Raw genomic sequence first — 4,267 nt, forward strand, 5'->3', positions numbered from 1 at the left:
GTACCCCTTTCAGTGGCAATAAAGTCTTATATAAAACTTAACCATCTTGTTTAATTAAATTCTAAGTCCTTATCCAGGAGCTGGACCCAAAATATACGTGCAGATAGTGTCTCTGGTTTGATAAATTTGCAGTTTAGAAAGCATATTCTTCATCTTTGTGAATTAGTGTTTATCTCTACGTCAGGTTACAATACTACAATAGTGGTCAAGGAATTGATAACCTTCATCCACTTTAGATTATTTTGGCAGGGTAAGTTGCAAGCATCTCTTTTGTCAGGCTTTATTTAGGTCATGAAAATTATTTTTATTTGCATCCTAAAGTTAGAATTGTTAGTATAGTTTTTCCTTTTGTATTTTAAGTATTTTTCTGCCATCATATAAAGATGAAGAAAAATGCACTGTAAATCAGAATTATAACAACTAGCAAATCTTTTTTTTTTTCTCTGAATCATGTTTTTCTGCTGTGTTAAAATGTTTGCACAGTGCTAATGTCCAGGATTGGTTGTTTTCCCAAAACATTCTCACATCCCTTGAAAGAACAAGCAGTTATCTGAATGCACAGAAGAGATTAAAAATGTGCAAATTGCAGGACTGGAATCTGAGTGATTTTAAAGAGAAATACAGCTGAGAGATTGAGAGAAAGACAGTAAAACAACAGTGGCAGTACTAATTTTATCCTCCGCCTGTGCATGGATGTTGCATAGAGTTGCTTAAGAAATATTTGCAGGATTCTTCTTCCTCCTCTGCGAAGCACCTTGGTATTTCCTGCATTATTAATGACACTCTGAAATGCAGAGTAACATCACAACTTGTTTTCAGTATGCATTGCAGTGCCTGGAATGTTATCTTTAAAAGCCAGGATTAAGCAAGACTATTATACAAGAAGTCAGAGTAATGCTTTATAAAAGGCTAAATTGATATTTGTGCTTGAGTTCTTTTTGGACCTATAGTAGCTTCAACACAGAAATGTATTTATTTCCCCTATACTTTTGTTCTGTTGCTCCTTAAGTGGTTGAAATGTTGCATACAAACTTCACTTTTGAATCCCCTAAACTCTGACATCTGCCTACTCTAATGTCATATGAGGATATTGTGGCTTTTAAAAAAAGTATTGAAGTTCATTTAATAAAAAAGCTTGCAGACCAGTCACATTGTTGAGACTTATTTGTGTACCTAATTAACACACACTTGGATTTTATTATGTTATTCACAAGTAGAATAAATACAGCATGACTTCTGCCCTTTCAGAATTATGTTTTTTGATGTGGGTATAGATTTCTTTACAGTAAGCCTCCCTTTTGGAAAAAACTTTACAGTGGCATTAGCTCAGGAGTGTCCTCATTTCTGTCACCTGATAAGGAGGGCTTAGTAAACATCATCTGTAAGTCCAACAGTGCATGTAAAATAATAAGCTGTAAAGCTGCTAAAATGAATTCAACTGTTTATGTAGATGTTAGTTAATGTGAGTGAAATGTGTGCTAGTTATGGGCATGTATTTCACCTGGCTTCAGAAGACAAAGCCACAGCTGGAAAATGTGTTGCTTCTTTTCAGAGACATGATTATATTTCAAAGGCTTTCTTTCTTCCTGCCCTTTCATAAGGTTGAAGAGACAAGGACAGATCTAGTGTCATTTGGGCATGAAGAAAACAGTTAATAACACAAATCTGGTGGAAATATGGATGCAGTGATTGATAACATAGTTTCACAAAAATTTCTTTTAGTGGTAGTGATTGTTAAAATTATCTCGAGCTGCTCACTCCTGCTTTCTCAGTCACGCCACTACAATTGTTATGGCAGCATTGTTGTGAACTACTGTGAATTGGTGCCTTCCCTGGGTTAAACTTAACACCGTAAATATTTGATTCACTGCTTCTGTGTGTAACCATACAGACAGTTCTGCTAGAAGTGTGACTGAGTTGGGTGCTGTGGCTGGAAGGAATGGTGAGATGCTTAAGCTAGTACATCTGATTAAAAAAAAAAAAAAGTTGGTGAAACTATGGGTTAAGCCTTTGTGAAAGTGATTTTACTGCATATTTGTGGTGGAAAAAGAAAGAAGGACTTTTTGCTGGTGAGAGGCAAACCACAAAAATGAGATGAATATAGCAATCGGAACAGCGGATAGGGAGGAGAAAGATGCGAATATAAGAGCCTTAAAGCTGAAGCCAAATTGCAAATTTGAGGGGGGGGGGGAGGCAGGAAAGATGTTGAAAGTGAGAGTGATATAGTCTGCAGTGGGTTGTGATAAGATATAAACCTAGGAGAGAGGAAAAATCACCATAATAACAGTATGTTTGTAATGCCGTCACTTTACATATTTGGTATGAGCTTTAGCTGGTGGAGTCTTCGATGAGATAATTGGCTTTTATTTAAAAAAATCAAAACAACAAAAAAAGTCATGTATCTCATTACTGTTAACCAAGTGATTCTTGAATGTGGAAAAAAATCAGAAAAGAAAAAGAAACCATAGTAATACAACTAGACTTTAGCATTATCCAGACCTGGTCCTAAATAATTCTTCCCTAACAATAGTGATTTTCTTCTGTTTTCTTGGGAAGGACCTTGATGTCAGAATAAGTGCTATATGCAGGGTGTCTCGCACTTGGGCATTAGAGTCCCTTGGTGAAACACTGACTTCTTTCAGGATTTTGTACCTAGTTCTCACACAGGGTATCTACATTCCCATAGCCACAGACCTTGCGTGTGCAGTGAGTTGGACTCATTACCGTGTTATCACAGAGTAGGCATGATAAATCCACTTGCTACGCAGGTGCAGTTCAACTGCATGGTGGATATGCTTTAGGTCTGACATGCAGTATATCTGTATATATCTCACAGCTGCTTTCCAGGTAACTGAAAAAGTATTCAGCTGCATATGAAATATGAAACAAATTATACCTGTTAGGCTTTTAATATAGAACATATAATTTAAATAATAATAATGAAAATTCTGTTTTATACAGGATATCCAACAGCCCAGCTCCCAGCTGTTAAATCTTGGAGAGACTGGTTCAAACTGGGGGTGAAAGGGATGAAATATATGGGTTTTTGCCTTAAGATAACATACGCTGTGGCACCTCTTTTAAAAAGCTATAGCTGCTAAAGGAAAGGGCTCAAGGTTGCCTTTTTTTTTCCTAGGTATTTTTGGCAGATGATTGGACATGAATGGAGATTTCCTTTAGAAGGAAATGTACAAGGCAGTTGCACAGCATACTAAAAACGGCTGTCAAGAGAAACTTTCATAATGCACCAGGTATTCAGTGTATATTACAAACAAAATCAGCTTTTTAATCTGCAGACAATGAGTAACCATTGTGATCCAGAACAAGTAATGTAAACCAAAAGTATTCAAAGGTATTGCTCAGGAGGACAAATGCCTGCATGCATCTGGCCACAAAGCCTTTTAAGCTTATGGACAAACCAGCTACCTACTTGGCATAAACATATTCTCCAGCAGTTTCTGATAATGTACAAAATTACCAACCTTCTTAGGAAGGTCACTAATTTTAGTATCCAACCTACTTTTAAAAGTTCAGGAACTGTCTTTATAGACATTTATTGTTGATTTTGTATCAGCTGGCAAGTCTTACCTTCTTGTCTTTAAGCAGTTACTGATACTTCAGCAGATTCAGGATAAAGTGGAAAAGGTGGAAAAAACTCTTAAAAGGAAAGACACTGAATTACAATGTTTCATGTTCTTATTCTAAAAATTAGGGTTATCAGTCAATGACTTGGAAATCCAGGACCAAGCTACAAGCCCTTAATGCAACTTCTTTCCCATGGTTTTTGTTTTTGTTGGTTTTTTTTTAATTATTATTCTCATCCTTGGAAAATATTACATTCCCCCTTTCCTTTTGTGTATGTGTTCAAAATTTTATTTTTAAAGCTCCATCTTTTGTCCATCGCCTACTGTTCCTTCTCTGTCAGTGATGATTCACCCCCTATAGGGGTACACATCAAAACCCCTGTTTCTGTCATACAGACAAATCTCTTCCTTACTGGTATTTGTTTAATTTTGAGGCTTTCAATATATATTAAGTAGTATAGCCCCTTATGACACTGTGGTGCTTGATGTGCGCGCTTTCTGGAGATTCTGCGCAGTGGGCACAGTTCTTTGCAAAGAACTCTAAATATAGTAGGTTGCACTTCTAACACTGTTGTCTTTTAATTTCCTTTTGACTGAATTCGTGCTTTCCATCTTTCCTTTGGTTTCTCTCTTTAGCCTTTTTTTTTCCTGCCTCCAGCCCTGTTTTCCCTTAACATCTCCAA

This window comes from Calonectris borealis, chromosome 17, assembly GCF_964195595.1.
Source record: "Calonectris borealis chromosome 17, bCalBor7.hap1.2, whole genome shotgun sequence".
NCBI classification, from domain to species: domain Eukaryota; kingdom Metazoa; phylum Chordata; class Aves; order Procellariiformes; family Procellariidae; genus Calonectris; species Calonectris borealis.